Raw genomic sequence first — 25,719 nt, forward strand, 5'->3', positions numbered from 1 at the left:
ATATACCATCTCACTTCTGAAAAACAGTTCAGTTGAGTCATTTTCTGAATGACTTTCACACAAATGAGAGCATGTGTTCCTGATGTAAAACCCAGATGCACAAGTCATCTCTCATTGATGAGAATGCAAGACTAGCCACAGTCTAAGCCTCAGGGAGCAGAGCAGTGCTGTGTAAAACATGGACAAATAATACAGGATTACAGTAACTACATTTATTCTAGAATTATACTAGTGAATTTCGAATTTCTAGTAACTTGAGGCATGATCTAGATGCTAGATAGACCCAAACTTGTAGAGGCTTAGGAGACTCACAAACAGTCGGCCCAAAACCTGACCAGCTACTACAGCTTTTGCCGTATTTCTGCTGTTGATAAACTCATCGCTTCTAATTACGAAATCATTAAAGAGCTGTGCTTCTCAGCAAAGTATATGCAAAGAAATAGAACCTTTTCATGCTGCATACCTGCTCCCTGCACTCGGAGCACCCATGCCCTCTATAGAGAATCATTGCAAAAAGCTGTGGACAGTCAGTAGAACTAAGATGCTGTTTCTTATACATCAAATCCCAACTCCGCCTCACCAGCATCACAGGTAAAATTCCTATCAATGCAACAAGGGATTAAATTTCTCAAATTTAGAGTGTCACTTCTAGGAAAATCCATTGACATGCTAGGGGTATTGCTGAGGAAGTAGCTGAAGGCAATGATGACATGTGGGTCGATGGCCTGATGTGAGTAATTTGAAGGTGATTAGTTCCTCAGGTGTCCCTCAGTGGGCATCCTGGCCTGCAGAATCTGTCTCAAGCAATGAGGGACCAGCACAGCCTTGGCCGTCAGCTCCGAAACTGAATAGAGGATTGATAGTTTAAAATACAATAATAACAACAATTAATGAAATAGGTGCTGAAGAGCAATAACCGCACAGGGCTATTTAATTCAGTTATAGTCTTTTTGGCATGTTAGTAAATAAATAAGAATACCGTGTGTTTTGATTATTTCCATCTTTTGGCATTTTAGAAGCAAACAGCAAACAACTGTCCTCTGAATTACTACTACTTCCATCGTTCCTGGGGAAATGATGCTGTTTTCCTAAGTAGCTCCTGACTTTGACTGCCTGATGTTCAGGAGCAGGCATTTTGTGTATTTTTTGGCAATTAAAACTTGAGTTCCAGGTTCTCAGTCCATCCAACAGTCAGATCCCAGAAGTCTCTATCTAGAGGATACTTTGGCTTACGTTAATTATCAGTAAAACCTATAGCGAAGCCACAGGCCTAAAGCTCTTACCTGAAAGAAGGTGAAAGGAGAAAAGGTGGATACTTTTTCATCTTCATTCTGCTTTATTATTGTGGCTGCAGGGAAGAGCAAACTCTACATTTGTGCTGGCTATGCTGTTCTTTCTTTTTTTCTTTTTTGCATCATCTCTTTTACGGCTAATGTTCACCATCTTTCTCATATCTGTGAACTTTCTACTAATTGTTATTTCTCATTTATCAGCACAGATCCTGACTGAATCCATCCCATAGATTCACTAATATCAATTTTCCCTTCCCTTGGCATGTTATTTACGTGAATATTTGGGATTTACTAGTTGCAGAACATGCCCAGAAAGCACAAAATACCCAGAGAGGTATAAAATATCAGGGTGTCTGAGAAGTAGAAGCCATTTTCTTCTAGTCAAAGACCACAATTTCTACATAGGCAGCTTACAGCCTCTTTGAGGAGCAGAAGAAAAAGAATGTTCATGATAGAAGTAATGAGGGAGGGATCACCATCTCACTGCTTTATGAAGACAATGAAAAGAGAGGAATACTGTACGAGTCCTTTTCTCGTGACTATCCTAAAGCTACGACTACCACAGAGCTAATGAGCTATAAAAGCTCATGCTACTGATTTGAAAAAAAAAAAAACCTCCACAACCAAAAATTAAAATAAAAAAGAGAAAAAAGTTTATGCTAGAGTTCATTTGCAGTTAGGTGACCTTACATACTTCTTCCTAAAATGCTAATCTCTATTTTATTTATTTGCATTAAAGAGATTTCAAAAATTCCTCTTCAGCCGTGTCTCATCATGTCATAATTATTCATCTTCATGAAAGCTTGTAACAGCCTCTGGTTACAACATAGTGACATTTGCTAATAAATTATAAAGTGAAAGGATAATTAAGTCCCTATTCCCAATTAATCTTTGGCTTCTTAGTTAAACTTAGTTCCAAAAAAAACCTGTCCACTAGTCTACAGGGAGCTAGACTCCAATAATCAGTTCACCTCACTTTGCCCAGGAAACAATAAGCAGATCTAAATGTTTTCTAGTTCCTAGCAAACAGAACAAGCCTTAAAGAACATTTGGAAAGGGAATCTGAAGTATTTACTTTGAACTCTCTGCTCTTCTTGAATGGGAGAGCGGACCAAGGAATGCATTAGCATCTTCAAACGGAGACAAAAGAAAAGTTGTAATGAGAACATGTTTATATATTTTTGCCTCAGGCTTGCTTTGGAGCAGACTCTCATGTATTTTGTACCGACCTTTAACTAATGCCTACTGAGATAGATAGAAAGAGTCCATTGACTTCATGGCTGTTGGTTTGCATACTAAGGTCAGGAGGCACCATTTTATATAAACAGCAGGGAAAACCAACAGAAACTTTTGGACCTGTTACAGTATAGTAACTAGATTAATTTTTTAATTGTAGGTGTACCAGGACCAGAAGTAGGTATCGTTATGGAAAATCCAGTTTTGTGGAGACTAGTCTAATTTGGATCAATCACTTATAAGAGCAAATCTTGTTTCGTGTTCAAACTCAGGTAACTGCAGCATCTACAAACATGTGTTCTGTCTCATGCAGACGAGGTCAGAGAGATCTTTTAGGTGTCAAGGGGGAAAGTTCTCACATTTCTGGAATGGTAGAGGGAAGATTTATAAAGTTCTTACTGGCCTGAAGGAAAGAAAGAAAGCAGAAACATCTGCCAGAGTCATGAGTGGATTGTTGGCTAAATTCATTCAGCAGGGGGAGTCTGAAACAGATCATCTCTGCCTTCAGCAGTAGGCGTTAGCGGAGTCATCAAGAATAGTTATTACAGAGGAGCCCAGGACATCCCTATAGGGAATAAAACCAATCTGAAAATGTAAAATAATTCAACAAAACATGGCTAGAGAAGCCAGCGGTTCTTACTCTCTTGGGCTCACAGAATGTACAAAGCTCTTATGAAACAAGAATAGAAACACTTTTGATTTGAACCTGGAATAGTACTTAAGAACATGCCAAGTAGTGGAGGTAAAATCACAGATATCATAGGTGGATATAGATCCTCCTATGGGCTGTGCTGCCCAAAACTTCTGCAGTTAAAATATCTACCCAAGGATACAGGCATGGACTTCAAACACTGGTACTGCTTGTGATGTTTTTAATGTTGTGTTCTAGATGGAAAACTCAACTGTGCTAAGAGTAGCACACGTAAGGAAAAAAAAAATGATTCAAACAGTTGAATAGCAGCAACAGAGTTACAAGTTAAAACAACTCTCTGCTTTTTAGGTTTTGAACAAGATCAAAAGGAGACTTTGCAGTTCCCAGGATGAACTGTCACTAGTGTGTTTGTGCGAGCCACTTGGCACTAGCCTATAAACAACCTACAGAACACCATAGGAACGGTGACGTGTCCATTTCCCACAACAGTTCTTTTTTTCTCCTCATAAACAAACCCAAGGCTGCGCATATTCTTCAGAGCCGCGGCCTCTCCTCAGGAGCTCACATGAAAGCACTGTGACTGTGTTTTGCATTAGCTTGCTTCTAATGCCAAAACTGCCTCCAGATTCCCAAAGCACACACTGTAAAACCCTCTCCTGGCAGCAGTGCGAGCAAGGTCCCAGGCAGCCCATGGCTAGAGGCTAGCTCCAGGTGCGTGGAGGCCTGGGGCACAGAATCGGACGCTGGGGTGGGAAGACCTCTCTGATGTATCTTACTGATGGCAAGCATTCCTAAATACGTGCTTTGCTGGGGAACATGGAAAAGGTTCTCTGTTAACCCAAGGGTGTGCTCAGTGAGTCTGCATTCAAGCAGTTCGAGCAACTGGGATAGACTACACCCACAGCCAGAGCTGCTTGTTTAAATTTGCGTGTTAAAACCCCAGCCCTTTGACTACATTAACAAGTTTTCAGTTAAACTGATCAGGCCCCAAACACGTGTAATTCTTCAGGGCTGTGGAAAAATAATTTATCCCATTTTAATGGTGGCTAAACTCTCAAATCAAATGTTACATGAAAATATTTTTAATTCCTCCCCCTCTTTTGGGGGGCTGTTCCTATACCATCCCTTCATTGCTACTATTACAGGGAACTATTTTACCTTGAAAATGGCAGGAAATGGTGACTGGTCTTATATAAAGTACTTTGGAGCATGAAAGGTGTTCAAAATTACTTTTTGCAGTCTATGCATCCTCTGGTCTCACATGAGGTCAGCTATGAACATATCTAAAGGTAAAGATAGTAGCATGCAAAATAAATAATGATAAACACCACCAGCTTCCGGTAGCAATTTTTGCAAGAAAAATCCATTGTGCCAATTATGCAAACTTACATTCTATTTTTCTTCATTCTGATCTTTGCAAAATCTCCTACTTGGCCTTTCTTCTTCTGTGAATAGTAGTATCTTTCCGTGAGAAAACAGTATTCTGTGTGAGATTGTAGGTATGAATGACAGGTGTGTATGTTACATGAATCTATGCCCCCCTTTCCCATTCCCCAAGGTGCTTGTCATCATTTTTCCAACAGAAATTACTGAGAACTCAGATACGCTGTCAAAGTCACATGCATTTTCTTCCTCACCTACTTTTCTCTGAACTTTCTAGGTTCAAAATCCCTACTATTAGATACTGAAGCTTCCAGGGATCATTTTGACTGAATTAGATCAGGGAATAACTGCATTTTAAATTATCCTAGTGTGTTAGAAGGGGCTAATTTCCACTAATTTACAGCAACACACATGGAATTGGGAGAGCATGTGGGGCCACGTAGTAATGAGCCACCAGAACTCAGGATGGAGAGAGTAACCTGTTAATAAACTGAGCTTTATCCAAAACAGACCTGTTTCCTTACATTTGAGTTGACCTCAGTAGCCAAGAGAGAATCCTGCGGCAGCGCTGGTAGTCTGAACCTTAGTTTCTTCTCTGCCAGGCAGAACCTTCTGAAGCATGGAAAATTCCAATATCATGTTGCATAAATTGTATACGTATTCCAAACAGTCCATATTTTCACAGATAAAGCAAAAAGGTGACCACACAGAACTGAACAGAGAAAGATTCTAAAACTATGAAAAATAGAAAAAAATTTTCTAAACCTATGTTCTAACAAGGCTGGGACTACTCTTTAGCTTAGCTTTTTGAGGGAAGGTCAGGCACGTTTCTGTGTCAAAAATCTTTCTACTGTCATAGTCTATAGTCTTCCAACTGAGTCTTTAAATTTGCTACACAGGCATAAAATGCTAGACAGCTCAACATTAAGTAAGAAAACTAACCTTCTTTTCTTGTTAGGAGTATTTACTGTCTTCTCATCACTGTGCTTCAAACTGCTTAATTTGCCATTGTGTGTTTTGTGTGTTTTTACAGTAGTTACCAAAAAGGAGTTATAGCTATTTGAAATATGGATCTCAACTCTGGTGAGTGAGCAAGGTCTGAAGACATCTGGGATATTATTTCAAAGGGAGGCTGGAATATATCTGCACGGTACAATACATTACTGTGCAAGAAGCCAGGACAACTCCAGATAGACTAGTTTTGATACCAGAAATATGCAGAAGTAGCCTTAGTTCAGGTCCCAGAGGGAGTATAGCCATGCCAGCACAGCGTGTCGGTTAAGCTAATACACCCTACCGCTTAGCAAAGGCAGTCTGCAGGGGCACAGAGCTACAGCAACTTGGGGCTGTCACTTCTAGCACGGAGACTGCTTTGGGCCTCTGTACGTGAAACTGTGCAGACATGTCCTGTGCCCAGGTGGCTTGGCAAGAATCTAGGGTTGTAAAAGCACGCTTTCTTTGCCTTACTCACAGCCTGTCTTAATGACTTGGTAAAACACAAATTTAAAGGGCAGAGTAAGCATTCCACTACTGCCACCCAGACTTTCTTCAGGAAAACAGCCATACAGGAAGTTTCATGTGTTCACATCTCAGGGAGCAGAACTTACTCTCTGAGAGGAAGCTGGGAAGAAAATAGCTAAGAATATAAGTATTTCCAGCTCATATTACATTTAAGTTTCTGATTCTAACACTATAGTCACCTAAGACCTAGTTCCTTTGGAAAAGTTCCGTCCGTTTTGATAAGAACAGGATTTGAAACTCGGCTGTGGTGAGAAAATGATAAAAAGTTACAAATCTGTTTTAAAAGCTTTCAGATTCACTTCCCTTCTGGCTTGAGCTGGAGTTTGAGGGTGGAAGAGAGAGAAAAATAGCTCCTGTAATTGAGCTCCTCAGAGTAGGACTTAAAACTATGTCCTGCCTACTCCCAGCAGCTGGGTAGGACAAGCTTTCACTGTTCCTCAGGGAAAAGAGTGGGGGTGATCAGGAAGCTAGAAGCCATCCTGAATTATTAAGAAAAGTTGTTTTGGGGGCGAGGGGGGAGGAGAGAGGAAGGAGCAGACTGCAACCACTTGGCCAGGTCCAGAGAAATGCCCAAAATCTGAAGTATGGAATCTCATTTTCGTCTGTTGGCACAGAAGTTTAAAAAGAAAAGTTGGGATTTGAGGGAGGTGAAAGGTTAAATCAAAGTGGGTAAACAGCTCTAGCAGTGAGGAGGCCTCGAGAACAAGTCTCTCCATCGGAGGTCCAGCAGAAATGGACCATGGGGAGAAACAGGTGCAGGCACACTGATGACCAGAGCAGAGGAGATTGCAAAGTCTGTTTCAGGCACACAGACATCACCTTTCAGGCACACAGACATCACCTACAGGGAAAAAGAAAGGTATTCAAACTCCAGAAACTGAAAGGTAGTCTATGGAGGTCCATGGAGAGAAAATGGTCAACTCACTTAACTTGTCTTAATCTCTGCCAGTCACGGCTATGAAGGTATAGACCTTCTTCGCACTGGTGTCAGCTTCCAAGTTGAGTCTGCTATACCACCTTCCCACAGGCTAGCTCCAAACAGAAAACCATTACCAAATAATCTCTCTCTGATCAGAGCATCCACTCTAAAAGCAAAAATGCTTCTGTGTTAATAAAGAAACTAGCAAGCTATTCTAATTATGCATGTCTAATACAAGGGGAAAATGCAGCTGCCTTTAATTCATTATATAAAACTGAGGATCAAAAGCCATATGTCTGACCTGAGCTTCCTGCTCGAAGGGATAGCTGAAAGTTTGTTCTGCAAGCTAAAACTGGAAACTCTACCGAGTGGCTCTGCTGAAGCACTGTTTTACCACAGTCTCTTTGGAGATGCACAGTTCCAGGGGGACCTTCTCTCACTGAACAGGGAGCAAAGGCAGCTACAAGTGTGTCAGAATATCTTTCTCCCTGACACACTAGGGAAAAAAGTCTATGAAATGAACAGAAGGCCCGGAGGGACTTTCCTGCGATATAAAAGATAAATTCAGAGAGTCAGATCAATAAAACTGAAGTAGGCCAATAAGCTGCTCTACATTTTAACAGCCCTTACCCAAACAAGACTATTTAATTTGGATAGTTTGCCCTCAGAAGGGCAATAGTTTAATTACATTGCATAAACAGGAACCTAACTAAAGTTACCTCAGCAATGTGGAGATACTGTTTAAATAACGCACTCAAGCAACATGAATGCTCTTAAAATGGTACCCTTTATTTTCACAAAGGAGATCCTTCGGTCACCACTAGAGAGATGAGAGGTAAAAGACATAGCCCTTTACCCACAGAGTCTGCTTCCTCGCCCTTCATAAAGCAATTGTATCACTTTCAATACTTTGGCATATTCTCAGGATTTTTTCTTCTAGCAGTACAGCGAGATCAGGCTACAGGAAGAAGAGCACTGTGTTAATACCACATTTTTTTAAGAACTATTTTTATTGTTCCTGATTTATTTCTAACCTCCCGATTTTTTTCTGCTTGACCTTTTACTTGAAGACAGGGAAAGCAGTACATTTCATCTGCCAGTTGAGTGTATTTTCTTTTCTTCACTCACAGAATTATAGGGTTTTAGGTGAATGTCAGCTATTCTGCCTGCAGGCTTTCACTTCTCAGAAAAAGTATGCCTAGCCGTTTCATTCCTGACTAGTAATACCTTTTGTTAGGAAAGGGAATGTTTACCAAGTAAAAACAGCATAGTTCCTCGGGGTTTTGCTGAATGAAAATGTTTTGGAAGTTAGTTTACCCCGAGAGTCAAAATCGGTGACATACAATGAAGTATTTTCTTAGTGCAATTAGCTTGTTTACCAAACCTGCACATTTCCTGTTCCTTTGAACCATGACAATGAATGGCACACAAGCAACTCCCTACATACAGGTCAACATCTTTGCCTTGTATCCAGAAACTGCTGTCCTGTTTCTCTTCCCCTTACCACCAACTCACTGTATGGGTCCAAGTTTGCAGTCAGATGCAGAAAATTGTGTGGTGATTATATCCAGGTCCTGAATCAGAGAGAGATACAAGGATGCTCAGATTTGGGAACCTCATCACTGTATTAGCACCAGGGCTAAGTTAGTATCCTCACACTTAGGAAAGTTGAGAACGTCACCCTCCCCTTTCCTCCTCTACTTGCTCTCAGGGTTCTCTCAACTATCTGCCCTCAGCCCTGTTCCTTCCCTAGTCCTCCTGCTTTTTACACTTATATCCAAAGGATCTGGAAAGAGGGGAACACCAGGTGAATAATAGGAAGCATGTTGTAAGCTGATATGGGTGTTGCACAGAAGCAAATAATTCCAGGTCCCACCAGCCTCAAAGAAGGCTGTTGACTCTGGAAAGACTGAGGCAAAGCTGAACAGGTCATAGCACAGACTTTTCCTTTCTATTCCCATTTTAACAAGACACTTGCAGTCCCTACCTCAGTACCACTTCTGCTTCCATGGCCTCTGTTCTGGTAGCTCAGCAAGATGAGGGCAGAAGCAGTCTATCTATTTGTCTACTGCCTACATAGGTTAAAGAGGTGGAACCCTATTCCCGCAGTCCTGCAGTACAGAGGGGTAAAAAGCAGCAATGGCATTGGCTAGGGACAGGGAGGTCCTCCCCACAGTTACAAGTTGTTCCTGGGTCTCCCCATGCCAAGTACTTGGTGCCCAGGGGCCTTGAAGACAGAGAGGAGAGAGGGATGTACCAGGGAAGGTGCTGGGTGCAGGAGATTTGCCAGCGGAGCTGAAGCTCCTCCTTAGGACTCCATGGATTTGTCATTAGGGCTCAGGATACTGCAGTGCCAGGCAGGGGTAGGCAGCATGGTGTTGTGTGGTTCTTGGGCAAGAGGGAGAGAGGATTCCGGGCTTCCTCCTGTTTCTAGAGCCCAGGGAGAACTACCCTGGCTTCTCCCTCACTGATTTCTAGCATGGGCGTAGATATTCCTTAATCTGTCTTAGCAGCTTCCTATCGGTAGCTTGCACATGTCCTGCTGGCCAGAATGCAGGCAGATCTAGCAGGTCTGCACCTAACAGTAATAACGTGGCTAAGGTCGCATCTGTTGTGAGGCACACTTTTCCTGTCTGTGTCATGCCAGAGGACCCATATGAATATATTTAGCTGTCAGATGAAGGATAATACCTTACACCATCCTAGTTACTCTTTGATTAAAATGACTGGAAGGCCTCTTCTCTGTCTGTGAGCAGCTTCATCCAGGTTTCTTCCAGGCTGAGCCCTGCTGTGTGCAAGCCATTAACACCGCCTGCCAAAAAGATAAAGTTTCCAGTTAGTCTTTAGAAATAGCTGCTATGATTTTCCTACTGGCACAACTGTAACAACAGGAAATGAAGTCTCAGTTAAATTAACTTATCTACTATCTATAGAATGATAAAACTTGCTTTATAACAACTCTGAATGTCTCCTGTTTTCCCCATTATCAAATGCTAAACAATGCTTTTCTTCACTCAAAATAAGTCATTGAACTCTCAAATTGGCAGTCCTGTGTAGGAGACTTAATTATTCTTTGTTATATGGACTTCAAACATTAGACTTTTATTTCTGCTATTAAGAATTGTACTTAAAAATATTTCCCACTAAATTTCTGTTTTTCAAAACTTAGACTGGAGGGACTGTCGAGTTCGCCTGTTCTGTTCACGTGCTGTGTGCTGGTACTAGAATGCCTTTTGCTGTCTCAGCTATGCAGAGAAATTGTGTCCTTTAAACAGCCAGTACAGCATAGTCCCATCTTCTCCGTGTATAGACATAGTACTCCTGGTATAAAGGTGCCATATAACAGTATAGTTAAGAACATAAGAAAAGCCATAGTGGGTCAAACTAGAAGAACATTTGGCATAATGCCCTGTCTCTGGCAGTGGCTAATAATAGATGCCAAGGAGGAGTAAAAGACCATGGCAAGCTCAAACTGACATTCTGCAAGATTTCTTACCCAGTTTCCAGGGGTCTGTGTATGAGAGACTCCTCGAACCGGGTCTGCGATCTTTGTGCCTGTTAATCCTCAATAGATTTTTCATGCATGAATTTACACAGTCAGTTTCTGAACCTCCGAAAACTTTTGGCACCCACAAGAGGCTGTGGACAAGGGTTCCGCAGGTTCTTCACCCACTTTGTGAAGAAGTATGCCACTTCATTTGCTTTGAACCTGCCATCTGGTGGTTTCACAGCATACTCACCTGTTCTGGAAATGGAAGCAGCAAAGAATAACTCTTTCATATTGACTTTTTCCTTCCTACTCTGAATTTTATTGACACCTATTGTAACCCTCCTCACCCACCTTTTTTTTTCCCATACTGCAAAATCATAGCCTATTGTTTTTGGTAAAAAAATCTCCTAAGGAAAGGAATAGGCACCTTTCCACTAATATTGCACTGAAACACATGCTGCATTAATTATTTTACCAGAAAAATCCCATTTCTCAGGTTATTAGTTAGTGGCAGCTACTTTGCACTAACTGCTTATTTATGTGCTACTTCTCTATGGTAAGTACTCGGTATGTTATCCTTCAGAGAAAATGAATCATCACTGAAACAGGGATAAAATTTATCCTGTCGTAAGAGCATGCACCCAGGCAGGTACTGAGGAGCAACCCACACTGTAAATTCACATCTTACTTTGCCCCTCAATATCTAGCTTGACAGTCCGAATGCAGACTTAGTTAAACGGAAAGGGCCTCACTTAGAGACGGTGTGGTATGCTTTGGTCAGGCAGCCCACTGACATCCCACCATCCCAAACCACCTCAAGCATGTCCTGCCCCAGCCTCTGCCTTGTCTCCCCTGAGCCACAGACCACCATGCAGGCTGGCAGGTAACCCCTTCCTCCCCACCCGCTGACGCTTCACAACCAGATGTCCCTGCCCTCCTCTGCATACTGGCTGCCTGCGCTTCTTTCCACCCCACGCTCTAACCAGACCATACTGAAAGACCAGCACCCCCTGCCAGGTGCTATAAACTCTGGGAGAATACCAGACCCTAATTGAAGGTCTTAATATTTACGGTTGGTTTATCTTCACTTCAGCTATTACAGTCTGGCACTGGTAAAACCAAAGTGTCGCGCTGGGCTGGTGCAGATGTAGCTATACTAGCTACCACTCTATACCACTGTGTTCTGGTCCTGTTATGAAATAATAGGAATGACCGTGAAACTCAGTACACTTGCATCTTTGTACAGTCTTATAACTTGAACCAGCTTAACTCTTTCAATGATATGTCAGCCCCTTAACTAGGTCAGAAAATTTGGTGTATGTCTGAGTAACGAGTTTCTCAAAAGGATTGTAGTGCTCAGCATTTAACTTTACAAGCAGTATGCGCTGACCTTGTACGGTTAGAAACAAAATGCTCCATTTGCTGTTTGGAATGCAAGCTAATACGCTGAAAATACTCTAATTGGAAGAAAAAGAGGGAATATGACAGAGCTTTGAGGAAAGGTGAAGCCAGGCTTCCTAGAATAAACAAACATTTCTCAGGTGTCACCCGGACTGGTTTGCTAACAACAAAAGCTATAGCTCCTAATTGTCCTTATTTATATATACCAGAATCTTGACTGAGATCAGATAAAACCTTTCCTCCTGATCATACGCTTCATGGAGTTCTGGAGTAAACAGTTGGAAGATAACTGCATGGCAAATAAAACCCACTTTTGCAATTCTTTTGCAGATTACATTTCTTTCTATTGAAATGTAAACACTTTTGTATGAGATGCTGAAAAGAAGGACCAGTATTTTCACTCTTTATGAGCCACAAGGGTTAATTCATTTATTTATTTATGAGGAGTTACTGGATCACTGTCCCTCTTAGTATAAGCCTTTTGATTGGTCATTAACACATCTATCTAAAAACTGTTTTGCCTATTTTCTGCTTGTATCGACCTGACCATTCACATTCCATTTCTTCCACTACCTTCTCTCTTTCATAGGAGGCTAAAACAAATGACTTTAGCAGTCATCTACAACATTACAGAAAAGTAGCAATACTGAATGAAAACTACATACAGATAGGAGACTAATGCTATGAAATTCCTGAGAGGAAGTAAACCCGTATGATCTTTAGGTATGATCCCTGCTCATTTAATTAGAGTAAAAGAACCACCCCCAGCTTCCTTTTTCTGCTCTGATGAACAAAAAATTCAGTGATCTCATCACTGATGGCCATCAGAAAGTGTTTCTCCTTGAATCCTAAATAAAGTGGACTTTGCCAGTCACCCAAATAGACTTCAAATAGATTCCTAATGTTGTTTTTGAATGTTTTCTGATGTTGTAATAGCCTCAGCCAAGAGTCTCTGTCTTTGAATGTGTCTTTTTGAAGGTTTACATAATGGATTTACTGCAGCTATTACATTTTTTGGCTAGTTTATCAAGCAACGTTCAATCATGTAGTCTGTAAGTCACGTGGTAAATCCAGAAAAGCACTTCTTACAGAAATACACCTATGTGCAAATTTTAAAATAGGGTCTCTGCAGTTGCCAGATTATGAACTTGACAGTCATTTTCTGTTAAAACTTTGCTAGCAGAACTTACCCACTGGATTGCTCAGTACAAATCAGAGCTGTGTAGCTGTGAAGAAATCGTGTGGTAAAGGCAACTTTCAGTTTTAAAGCTGATTATCAGTGCAGTCTGGCAGCTAATGAAAGTCCTCTCAACTTTCCTATTGTATGTGTGGTCATGGGATACCGCTTGTTAAGTAGGTAAAGAGTTATATATTTTAGTGTCAGAGAAACACACACGAGGAGGGGGCCTCAAGAGATTATCCAGCCCATACCCCTGCAAAAAGAGGGAGAATCAATTTTGTTAGACTGTCCCAGCTGATGAAAAAAAACCCTGGATGTTTTGCCAAGCTTGTTCTTGACCCCAAAGGGTCTAGACTAATAAAGTTAACCTGCTGTTCCTTCACATCTCGTTTGATTATCTTCTGAATAATACTTTACTTACATAATTTTCCAAAAACCCTCGGTGAGCTATAGAATCTTGAAGAACGTTTCAGTCTTTTCTGGGAAATTCAGGACCAGCCTACTCTACATAAAACAATTCTTTCAGGTAATTACATAGGTTCCTGGGAAAAAATGATATCTAACATTACTACAGATTGGTTGATTAGAGATACTGGAGTAAGGAGAGGCACTGAAGGAACTGGAAGAGGAATATCCTGCAATTGCTTTTGAGGCCACAAAAACAGCTACAGGACAGGAAGAATGTCACATGAAAGCACGTCTCCTCCAGACAAAATCTATCCAGATGACAAAAGAAATTTAAAATAAATGTTTATGCCACAGGAAACAACAGGAAAACAGGAACTATCCTGCGTAACGTCAAGGAAGTAAATGCATGCTTTAGAAGAAGGCTCTAATTACAGCTTTTTAGCTATTTGCAGTCTCTTTAAGCTTATTATGTTTCAGAAGCAGAAGAGGAATGTATTGTCAATGCAAAATGTACGCTGCATCTAGGCTTTTTTTCTTTTTTTGCCCTCTGTATTTCTTCAGAATCTGCCAACAGCTGCCCAGGATGTCTACAAATAAAGCAGTGTTTCCTGGTATCCTTATCCAAGTTGGGCATTTTGAATAGCTTTCAGATGCACTGCTTGGATGTGTTTTAAGTACCTTCAGCCATAGCTATACCCCAAACTTTCAGTGCTTCTTTAGTGCTATGTTCCAATGGAAGTCTGGACTCCCACTGTGTTCAGGAATGGAATGCTGCTCCTCTATCATTAAATTCCTGCTATATGCAACCACTTTTACTGTACATTACTATATCAGTGCCTGCCTAGCTTTTTTTGTCAGCACCATATCCGAGCAGGCTATTTATTTTAAAGGCCCCCAAAAGATAACCGTAGCAGTTTTTCCATGGTATTTGGAAAGGACCCACAGGCCTAACTCCCATCAAAATGATTTCAAAGTAGACACCCATGTCTAGACAGCTTAGATGCCAAAGTATTGTTTGCTATAAATTAAGCTTTTCTAAAGGCCTACAGGCAGACAAGGTTCCTGAAGGCTGTCTCTCCCTGACTGTTCTGTTCACTTCAGCTTTAACCATGGGTTTCTACTGACAGGTTCATCATTCCAGTATGGACTAACTTTTGGAAGCTATCACAGCCTAGGATGGGACAGTCCATTAGCTGTGACCAGAAGTTGTCACAGCCTAGGGTGGGACAGTCCATTAGCCGTGACCAATGTTACCGATGCCAAACTTAGTAAAAAACAAAATCCTGTGGTACTAAGAATTTGGTTGATAATTTTAGGACTACTTGAATACTTTTTCTCATTTTTTTGAAGTATATTTTCAGGTATATTTTGCTGCAGCAGTCAAGTCCCAAAATCACTATTTAACCTTGGCCAGATAAATATCAAATAGAGTGAGGTGAATTGCATTAGCCAGGTTCAGACAAAAAAGAAAAAAGAAAAAAGAAAAAAGAAAAAAGAAAAAAGAAAAAAGAAAAAAGAAAAAAGAAAAAAGAAAAAAGAAAAAAGAAAAAAGAAAAAAGAAAAAAGAAAAAAGAAAAAAGAAAAAAGAAAAAAGAAAAAAGAAAAAAGCTGGATGGCCATAACTAGCTCTCCAGAAGGATGACTAAGAAGCTGCAGATAGTTAGCAACAAATGACCAAAAATGGGAAGAAAGCGACAGAAACCTCTTTGAAGCACCACTTTTAATCTTTAGTCATTCAGCCAGCTTCTCTTCATCCGAAGATCCTGAAGGCTGGTGGATGGCTACGAAGCAATGCTCCTTCTTAATGCACACAAAGTGGGGTGTCACCTGCATACCACTGGCATCTGGAGTCCATGAAAGCTTATGATTTTGCCTTCTAAGTCCCCAGGGATGCCAAACAGGATGTGAGAGTCTTGCTCTGTGCAGTCAGTGACATCCCGACTTTCTACACCTGGAGACTCTGACTCTAAAAGTCAGAGTGCTTCTATCAGCATATATCCAAAGTGAACAGATGAATCAATGGTGTGTCAGTATTTTATCCATCAAGGCAGAAAGCAGGAAATTCTGTCTCAGAAGCAGATCTGTCAAAATTTCCTGAAATGTTCAGCTTTAATGAAGACTTCTGCATGTTCTGATTTTTCAGAGGCCGCTGGTAATTTGTCCTTTTGAACTAAAAGAAGGCAAGAATTACATAGTCAGACTTTAATAGGTTTTTTTCTGTTTGTTCTTTGAAAGTTTTATTACAAAACCTCTCTCCTCTTTTTATCATCTGACTGATAGGAAATCAAAGGATTCTAAAATGCGAAACATCTGATTGTAGGAATGAAGCAATTAGTTGGCATCGATAACAACCTTACATTATTACTAACTAAAGCAAGTCTGCAGCCTAAAATCCTTAAATAGAAAATTGCAAAAAAAAGCACAGCAGCCAGGGCTAAGATCCATGCCAGCGTAATAAGGGAAAGAAATGGCAAACTAACTGATATAAGCTTTGCTTGTTACACTAGTATAACATATTAACTTTCTGCCCTTGGGGTATTTTATTGTATACGATAATTATGGGACAAGTAAACTTGTGTTATTTCAAAAATATTTTAAAAAATTGGAAATAATGAGTAAAGTAACTGCCATTTCTGTTAGGCTTGTTATTTCTGCATTTGTTTAATGGCACTGCAGACCCAGGAAGCCCCATAAAATACATAAAGATAACAACATTATTCCTGGGCCACAGAACATACTAAATATTTTCCAACAATGAAATCATTAAAATTTTTTGCGTCGTGGATGATGAAAAACATTCCAACACACATTTATTGGAAGTTTGAAAATATATTTTGGCTGGTCAGAATTAAGGTTGTGTAAAAGAGTTCCATGCCAACAGAATCAGTGGGGCAGCTCTGGTCCTCATCTTTTCTCTCTGTACAAGCTGCTGAGCTCCAATTTCAGAGTCAATATTGCAAAAAAAAAGTTAAGTGTTGCTCATACTGACTCTCATAAATCTCTGGATAAGCCTTATGTGATCCTTGACATAGGAAGTAGGCTACAAAATTCTCACACAGAAGCCAAGAATCAAGACTATGTTTTGCTTGGAAATGTTTTTCAGCTCCCTGGAATTTGAAAGGGTTAGTACAGAACAGTAATAAAACAGTAATAAGAGCTTTTCAGTTAAGTCACTTTCCTTGGCAAACCAGGAAGACATAAACACAGTGGCCTTGGTCTTTGATGTTTGAATAAAAATGCCAAGAACAATCCCTGTAGCCATATAAGTGGCCTTGGTATGATCAAGGATGAAGAATATTGCTTGACCTACATGATGTGTTATTTCCCTGCGATGGGTGAAAATATGCCAATCTGCTTGGCTTAGTTCATTACGGGAAATAAGTGGCAATAGATTTGAAGGTAATTTTTAAAACATACTGGGAAAGGGAGGAAAAACAGAAGAGATCATTTCATTCTTTGCCTTGATACAGCGTCACTTATTACATCACTTTTTCTTATCTACTACAGTAACACCTCTGTTTTCCTTGCAGAATGACTCAGGGCTCTGTCGTGCCACCAGATCACTGATAGGTGATTGCAAGTTTTTGCTCTGTCACTTCTCGCTCTGGTTTTTGTGCAAAATTAACTAACTTTTTCAGTTCTCCCTCATTGTGAAGAAAGTCACTTGAGCGACACCATTCTCCTGTGCACTTCTAACATCACATCCGCTCCCTCTGCCCAATAATTTTCCCCATATTCCTGCTTGGTTTGTCTCTTCAAACTTGGCAGAGGTTGACTGGCTGCTTTACTTCAGCCCAGCTTTCACCCTAGGCTCTCTCTCCTGAAAGAGCAAGGGCTGGGAAGGCAACAGGCAAAGCCAGGCCAGGCCTCCTTTCTCTCTGCTCCCCGCCTCGTGTCTGCAGGGTGTGCAACAAAGGCAACAGCTGTGCAAAAGGAAAAGGAAGAGAAAGGAGCTGAGGAAAGGGAGAGATAATGAGAAGCTGTTGTGCAATGGATCACAGTGAATAAACATGCAGGTGTGTTCACTGCTAAGACAAAACACTTGAAGGCAAGAGGACTAGTAGGAGCCATCAGGATAAATCTAGGCAGTGTAGTGTCGTCTCTACACAAGGAGATCTAACTGAACAGCTCTGTGTAAAAATAACAACCTGCCTTGCCAGCCACGTTCTCCCTTTGGCCCCCAGCTGTTTCCACTTCCTTAACATATGTTGAACCAAATAAAGTGTTTACTAATTTCCTATCCAGCTTTTTCAAAAAACACAAGAACATGCACTGCCAAGACCGGAAGAAGGTGAAAAAGAGTAGGCAAAAATAATGGTAGAAGATAAAGCGAGGCGTTTAATCAGTGCTTTTCTCTTGGGTTTCATGCAGGTCTGACTTAACTACTTCATTACCAGAGCAGGTATCGAGAAGAACCTTTATTGCTTTTGGTTCATGCAACCTGAGAGGATGTCCAAGGCAAAGGTATCAAGGTGGGATCCGTTCCCTCTACACAGGAGCCAGAGTTACCTTTGGAGTAGCTAGCACGACCAAAACAGTAACTAAAACATATCAATCATTCAGGCTTTAGAGGAGGTGCACTGAACTGCAGCCCTGCTCATGTTCAAGAGGCAGACAGCAGATGCAGCTCTTTCCACTTCTGCTCCTTTTAGTAATAACAACAACAACAACATTGTAATAACAAAAACCATTGGTGTATTTGCTGTTCTTTATCACTTTTCATTAGGACAGCTCAAGGGTAATTACTGGGTACTTCCCGGGCACTAGCCGTTCTGCTTGTTCATGAACGTGAAACAGATATCCTGAATGGCTAATTCTCATCCACTGTTATCACATATATAGCAAAATTGTAGAGATATATTCATTCATCAGGCAGGGAGAGGACTGAGACTGAAGCAAAAGCCTTATTCGTATTCAAAGACTCCGCTGCTGAACTTCAGTGGCATAGCTGGTGTGCCTCTCTGCATGCTTCATACTGATACAGCTAGGTGGGAGAGAACATACTGCACCTGTAAGAGCACCTCTGTATCTTTATAATGATGCTCTCATCCTAGTCTGTTCAGATGTAACTCTTTCAGTCCAAAGTCACACTCTGAATAGAGTGTGGAAACAAGTGAGGAATCTCTAGGTAGCACCCACTTCACACCCTATGAGACCACAAAGCAAATCTCTGTCAGTTCCTTTCCTCATGCTTTTCCCTGTGAGCACAGCTTTGACAGAGCACCAGGCAGCAGAACAGGTGGTTTAAAAACAGCAATTAGAAAGTAATCCTAGGATTAATATACTTAATGATGGGTCTAAATCCCTAGAGTTTTGTTCAAGTTAAGAGCTGGCACAGCAGCGTTAGTGTGAAGCTAAGTTCTTTCCAGTCCATGGAGAGGTTTGTGTTCTGTTTGAAGCTTCAGCATTTAATGTAACTGCTTCACCTTTCCTGCCCTTAATTAACGCGATTCAGTTAATGAGGGAAGAGCAGAGAGCTTTCTATTCTATGATTTATTCTCAGCAAAGTTCCCCACCAGTATGTAAGAACCTCAAAGCAGAACAACAGGGAAGAATTATTTTTTATTTTAATTGTAAAAGTAAGTGAGGATCTTTGTTGCTCCCACATCCATTGAGTAAAAGGGGTAAAGATGGCCTCATTCAAAATCTGTATGAGACAGCTCTTTACCCTAAATCTGCAGGTGTCTAGATAGGATACAATAACAAAATCTCATTTCCTTCTTTCAATCTCGTCCTTGTGAAGAGCCCCACCTCTCTACCCTGGCACACTTCAGGAGATCGAATTCCTTGGAATCCCAGGAAACCCACCTAAAAGCACAGATACTGGATTTCCTCCTTCCTCTTTTGAGTTACTTCTCTTTCAGTCCTCAGTTACTTCCACCCTGCAGAGTGTATGAGTGAGAAGGACACAAGCTTGCAGCATCTTTATTTTTCTGTTTCCTGGTGCCACTCAGAGCTGACTCAATCGTCTCCAGTGTCACGTAGAGCCATTTCTTGGCTGCTCTGACTTGTTCCCATCCCACCACCGGGGCTCTTTGGTTCTGAAATGCACTGACCTGTCAGAACACAAAGCACCCCAGCCCTGACCCCTCCAGCCTCCTGCCGCCGCTGGTGGCTCTACATGGGCGGCAGAGTTTCATTAAGCAGGGGATATCCCCTGGGGCCTCCTTCAATACTTTTTGTTCCCTTTGTGGGTTGTAAAGGAGCCTGGATAACGAGCCCCAAAGAGCTGGTTCACTATAGTTTGCTGCAAAAGGCAGATTGATTAACAAGGACTAAAACACTTACACAGCAGCTGCCAGCCCAGCAAGCAAAAATTATTCTCCACACCAGAAAACATGGTGTGCAACTGTTAGAGCCTCTCGCCAACCACAACCCTCTATGGAATATAATGAAACAAGGATTCTACAAATACAAAATACTGCACTGTTGCATTAAAACACTTCCCACAGGAAAGGTAAACGAGAAATTAAAAAAAAAAAAAGAACAAATGCTATAAAACAGTCTGAAGTACAGACCCCTCATCTCTAGACATCCCTGAATAACTGCTGACCCCAGCCTAACTGCTGTCATTTGGCTCAGGGAAGTCCAGTCTTCTCTTATTCTCTGATGACTGCAGCCCATGGTACTGGACTTTATTCCACTCTGTTAGCTTTTCACACCGTCTCCCTGAGAGCTGGTGTAAAGGAATACTTTATTCCCTACCTTATTTGACTCTGAATGAATAAATGTCTCATCAGTTGTATTTCTGATGTGGTTTATATTTAATCGATCTAACGTCCCTTTGATTTTGCTTCCGCACCCACCTGATCTTGTACTGGCTTGTCGTCCTGTGGCATGTGTCTTAAAGCCCCGGCCGTCAATCCCTTTTTAATTTACATGCTGTTAGCATGTTCTTAAAACACCTGAAATCAGAGGAAAGTGATCTCTCTAAATCACCTAGTTTGCTCTCAGGAAATTTTCTCAAGGTCTAGTATGAATCTTTGTGGCTGCAATTTAGGCCCACTTTTTACTATCTTGTTTCTAATGGAGAAATTAGAGGAAAAGGAAAGCATGATGAGTTTACAAAGGTAGCGAGAAAAGTGTTATTAGTCAGTTGCTCCAGACTGGCAATGCCATAACAGTGTCATATCAAGTTCACTGTGTTATAGCAGCAGCCAAAGACTGCAAAACAATTTGCTTCTGTTTCAGAGCAGGCCAGCTACATTTCAGCCGAGGAGCATAAATGATGCCAATGGCTGATGAACTCTGGGCTTTTTCTCTCTGACAAGGGCTGGCAGCATCTTTGCATTCAGAGGTCGCTTCTCCTGTGCATTCCACAAAGGGCAGGTGGGAAGTGCTGCTCAGGGAGAGAGGGGGGAATGCTGCACTAAAGGAAAAAGGAAGAAAACACTTTGCACATTATAAATTATTCTACCTTTTTAAATGACTTACAGGTAGTCCACAGGCTGGTATTTTAGCATTAGCCAGTTTTCAGAACTTGGTGATACTTCTAGTGACACTGTACGGTAATGTATTTGTGGTAAACTATATAAACAGTCTCTAACCTGATCAGGATTCAAAAACCATCTTACAAGGGCCATCGCCAATCAGTCATGCCTTCAATTAATTATTTTTTTTCTTTCCCACCTCTTGCAAACACTGACATGTTCCTGCTTTTCTCATTTTCCACTCACAATTACCATAACCTCATCAACCATCATTTCTCTTTTGATCGCCTTCTGTTTCTCTTTCTTACATTTTTTTCTTCATTCATACTCCCCAAGATCTTTTTTTCAGGAAGTTTGTTCCCTACACATGTTCTCTATCTAACGTGATTTGCTCCTCCTTAAATATTTTCATATTTTCTACTTGATTTTCCCTTTGCCATTTCCTTCCTTCTCCTTGTGGTCTAACACTGGCTGAGGTCCTTGTCTTTTCACCCTCTAACCTCATTTTCTATCCATCATCAGCCCCTTCCATTTGTGTACTGCCCTCCCTCATTCATCTCCAACTTCCTTTTTTCTCAGGCACTCACCATTCACCCATGTTTTGTTTATATCTCAACACACTTCCCTCTTCTCCTCATCCATCTCTGCCTACTCACCCTAGCATTGTGCCCCAATCTTTTCTGTGTGTGCGTGCCTTTCATCCAGCTGCTGACATAAATTCCATTTTTTCTTAGTTGCTTCAGTCCACTCTCTCTTAAGGAGTTGAACAGATTGCAAAGGAACTATAATGCTTCCTAAACGTTCATTTACATTTCTACAGTGCCTTCTAGTTGTGTGTCACAAAACACTCTGAGAAGATGAGCTAAATCAGAAACTCTGCACTTTTGAAGGCAGGGGTATTAGCCTCTTGCCTAAATAGGTGAAATTAGGCACAGAAAGGCAAACTGACACCTCCCTAAGATAGTCCATGCAATTTCACAGCTAGGCTTGCCCCGCAATCTACATTCCTTATCTTTGCAACCACCTGCTGTGGTACTGTGCTCTGTTCTGAACTCTCCTTTCACTTTTGTCTAGAATTTCTTTATGATCCCATATTTTATTGTGCTTCTACAATTTTACACGGCTGCTTAGTAGAGCTGCTGCTATCAAATTCCTTTGCAATTACCAGCTCATAATCCACAGTGTTTCAGAAACAACACAGGGCTCTATGTAAATGTGATGTCTTTGAAAAACTCCTCCTTAAAAAAATCCTTATAGATAAAAATCAGCAACAGTATCCCAAAAAAACTGCTAGTGGCTCTTCCAAAGAGAAGAGATACACTTAAGTTGTTGGATTACATTGTGCACTTAATGCTTACTTGCTGAGAAGACAGGTGACCTAAGCATTTCATAAGAGTAGTGTGCTACACACCCAAAGGGAAGGAAGGTAGTCATTCCCCTTTTCTCAGCTGATTTATGGTCACCTTGGGAGTGATGTAAGTGGGGATACTCATCAAATAGGAGGAGGGAGAAGAAAAGGGGATGAGGTGGCTAAGAGGGGGAGAGGTGCAATATAGTAAATTGTATTTCAGACCCAAGCTGCTACCCAAGCTGCCGTCCAAGAGGAAAAGCAGATTTTAAGACTCAGCATACCAGTTTTTAAGGCAGAAGTTTACTTTTGATAGAGATATCTAAACTAACCTCTCAGTAACATGTCAGTGGCTTCTTTCCATAGTGTTTGCAGCACTAGCACACACAGGCTAACTGACTTCCTTTTTAATGCTTGCTCAAAATCCTGCCTTTCTGTTCTGCCAGATTCTAAACAGCAGGCATATTACACGTGACGCTCCAAAAGCAGATGAACTACAAAAATCTAGCTTGTCTGTTTTCGTATGGATTTATGTCTCGTGTGTCTCTTTCACTTCATCTGTGCAGTATGAACTGTTTCTTCACGAACCTTGCTACCACAATGCTCTCCTGTCTTCCCCATACCCTCACATCCACAAGACTTTTACTTCCCTCTCATACTAACTAAAGGTTCCATCACAACATAAGATTCCTCTCACGTCCTGCAGATCTCTTCCACTATAACAGCCCTGGCTTCTCAATATCCCATATTGCACCCCACCCTCCTCCCTGACTTATGCAATACCTGCATTTCCCTCCCATGTGCTTTACCTGTTTGACCAGGCAAGAACCAGCACAGGCCATGGCTGATTCAGACCATGAGTGCTGATAGCACAGCTTGTAGATGACACATAAAATATAATCGCTGAACTCAAACTTTCCCTTGGTAGTCTTCTTAGCAACACATTTTCATGAAATTTTTAGAAACTTGTTATCTTCGAAACCTCTGCTCCTGATGAATTTGGGGAAAATTTAGAATTTACTGTTAAAACTGGAGAGACCGATAAGCAGACTGTATAAGCCTTGTACTCACAGAAGCTTGCCTGTTTCTAGCTCTCTTTCGGATGTTACACTGCTCCTAGATGAGGCATTCTTTACCTGATTCATTCTATAACATGAACAAATCACCAAACAGAAAGTGAGAGAGGGTGGAAAAAAGAAGGTGCGGTGAAGGAAAGGCAGCTAGCTCTCACATCAGTCTTTGGTAATTCAGGCAACCCATTCCTTACTGCTTAGTCTCATTTCCTGACACTTAGGAATGCCTCTGATGTCCTTGTACAACATGCAATTACAATAGATATAGACACCTCCTAAATAATGAAAGCAAAGATGATCCTGTAACAAGCTCCAGGACTCCAAAGAGCTGTTAAGTCAGCAGTGTCTTTTCTTCCACAGATTTGGCAGGTTCAGTGTGGTAGCTAATAGCATTTTGCAATGTTAGGTGAAAGTCTGCAGTCTCATTAATTTTTAAAAATGGAAAATAACTCTTCTTTGATGCTTTTCTTCCTCCCATTTTCTCTCCGTTTCTCAGGTGTGAAAACCAATAGCTGGAGAGTAATAGAAAGGTTACCAGTTAGGTCTGTATTTTGCAGCTGGCCTGTGACTAATTAGGAGACACCTTCAGCGCCTCAGCATCTTTCACTTTTAAACAAAGTTAATTTCAAATTCTTAATCGTAACTCAGAGCCCTTCGGTCCCGAAAGGTCCATGCCCTAGAATATAGAGGGAGAACATTTCTTTAAATTTAGTATGTAAAATAATGAGTCTTGCTGCTAGTCTTTCTGTAAAACTTCATTTTCTTCCTACTGTCCTGTTTTCACAGTTTCTAAGTAAAAGCTGACAAAAAGAATATAACTTGATGACAACCAGTTTGCTGCATCCTTCTGAGGAGGAAGAATGGGAGATTGTTAATGGTAGGGGAGTGACTGGGAGATTTTATCACCTCGTGATTTTTATGAGGACAATAAAAATTGCTCATGAAGAACAAGTTCATACCAGGAACTCCCATTCTTATAGGCTGTTATAAACCTAGAGATATACCTGTCATCATGGAGGTAATGAGCTAGAACAATAGAAATTCTAGACTGCTGCTTTGAAAAAAAAACCAAGGTCTGTTACAGTGTAGTGCAGTTTTTCATCAAGAAGTTTGAAATACTACTTCTCAGAACATGGAACAGCCTCTTCATTTAATGAATGACATTCCCAAAACTGACACAAAAGATATTTTGCCTAGAAACTGTAAGGGATCTCTGTCGTTTCTCTTCTCATTCCTTTTTTACCCGTCCTTTGTCATTCACACCGTGAAACGTACTGCACCGCAAGTAGTTGTCGGGCGAACAACCCGCAAAGAGCTTTGTTTGTAAATAAAAGATTTCTCCTCCAGCACTCCCCAGAGTCAGTCCTATTGACGCTACTTTGCTGGTAATCTGATAGTGCATTTGAACAATGTTGTGTCCGGCTGCTTCTCTCCGTCTGTGGAACAGCTGCTGCTGGAACACGGCGATATGCTCCCTGGCTCCCCTCACATGAGCTGGTAGCTGGCTACCAAACTGTTTACACTCACTGGTTTCATATTCATCTTTGAACAGCATAAAAAAATAAAACCTCTTCAGTGTGATTTCTCTACACAGCTGGTGAACCTTGTTTATATTCTGCTTAACTATGAGTTGATCACAAAGTCTTATATATTTGTTATTCAAATGTATTCACATTTTTAAAAAAAATATTTTACTTTATGGAGTCACTATGGCTGCTTGAAATTCAAGGTGTAGTGTTCCAGTGTCATTGATCAGGTAATTTATGTTTTCTGCTCTTCATTTTTGTCCCTGATTTGACGAATATCTAAGTACTTCCAAAGCAAGTGTTTGCACATGAGTCCATACCTAATATTTTTTGTCTGAAATTCCTGAATTTTGCCAGAATTCCCACATATGTGGGGATATGTAAAAGCAGTTTTTTTATGAACTGTTGCATCAGTAAATACTGGCTGACATTCCTGGTAGGCAAACACAAAATGGGTGCCTGCATAGAACCAGTAATGAAGTTAAAAAAATGTGGTTTAAAAAAAAAAAAAAGGAAGAAGAAGATTCGGATGTGTTTTGCACTATTAAACCCTGCTTTAGTAATAGGTCTGGGAAGACAGATAAAACTCAGGAAGCTGAGATGACTTGTCATACAGCTCTTGAGGTCCATGGCAGGCTATTAAAAGAAGGCCATTATATGTCATCCTAAAGGAAACTTTTTTTTTAAACAAGCTATTTTTGTATTTTGTTCTGTGCACGTGCAAATGGTATTTTGCTATCAGCTTGCTTTGTTCACTCAGTGCAGCCAAAGAACGTCCTATGTTATAAACTTGGCAGTATCCTAAATTAAGCCAGGTCAAAGTAGGTCAGGGTCCAGCAACCTTTCCAGGATGGCATGCC

At 40.9% G+C, this 25,719-nt stretch overlaps 1 protein-coding gene across 8 annotated transcripts in view; it reads right to left on the reverse strand.

Moving 5' to 3' along the window:
* Window positions 1-4,338: 4,338 nt before the first annotated feature.
* The window catches only part of IYD (iodotyrosine deiodinase), a 65,523-nt gene continuing 44,142 nt past the window's right edge, over window positions 4,339-25,719 (reverse strand). The window contains exons 6-11 of one of the 8 annotated variants that reach the window (XM_068938752.1): window positions 15,185-15,652; window positions 10,500-10,748; window positions 9,695-9,815; window positions 8,519-8,577; window positions 4,570-7,961; window positions 4,339-4,463 (exon numbers count right to left, since the gene is read on the reverse strand). The gene's annotated coding sequence lies outside the window, so the exon portion shown is untranslated. Of the gene's footprint in view, window positions 4,464-4,569; window positions 9,816-10,499; window positions 10,749-15,128; window positions 15,653-25,719 lie in introns of those variants that run through there. The other 7 variants (XM_068938746.1, XM_068938751.1, XM_068938748.1 and 4 more) reach the window with 7 other exon arrangements.

Source organism: Struthio camelus, chromosome 3 (genome assembly GCF_040807025.1).
Source record: "Struthio camelus isolate bStrCam1 chromosome 3, bStrCam1.hap1, whole genome shotgun sequence".
Classification (NCBI taxonomy): Eukaryota; Metazoa; Chordata; class Aves; order Struthioniformes; family Struthionidae; genus Struthio; species Struthio camelus.